Consider the following 405-nt stretch of genomic DNA (forward strand, 5'->3'; position numbering starts at 1 on the left):
CGCACGTTCATTTTTGAGCTTGAGATTGGTTGGGTCTTATTTCATAGGTTTTTAAGATAACTAACATGGCTTTGCTTTGAGTAGATTTGCTCATGATGACAAGTACTTGATGATGAATGTTCTACCATGTGAAACACATTTTCGTCACATATCTAATCACCCCGTGAAACCCATGATAGGTTCTTTTCAAAGCTATTCATCAACATAGCCAAATGAATAAGCTACATCATATTATGTGATATTCCCTAGGAAAAAGACATTTTCAATGGAAGGTTGGAATTGTTTACAAACATGATCAAACGGTTCTGGTACTTGTATTCTACTTTCCGTGGAAGCTCTCAGGCTGGCCGTAATCTCACTTGAAATTTGATAAGCGTATGATAACAAAAAAGTGCTGAAAGTCAA

General features: G+C 36.3%; 1 protein-coding gene across 1 annotated transcript in view; it reads left to right on the forward strand.

The window, feature by feature from the left end:
• LOC131884694 (laminin subunit alpha-like) overlaps window positions 1-405 on the forward strand; it is a gene marked incomplete in the record, with an annotated part of 28,811 nt that overhangs the window by 6,894 nt on the left and 21,512 nt on the right.

The sequence above is a fragment of the Tigriopus californicus genome, chromosome 8, assembly GCF_007210705.1.
Source record: "Tigriopus californicus strain San Diego chromosome 8, Tcal_SD_v2.1, whole genome shotgun sequence".
In the NCBI taxonomy this organism is placed as follows: Eukaryota; Metazoa; Arthropoda; class Copepoda; order Harpacticoida; family Harpacticidae; genus Tigriopus; species Tigriopus californicus.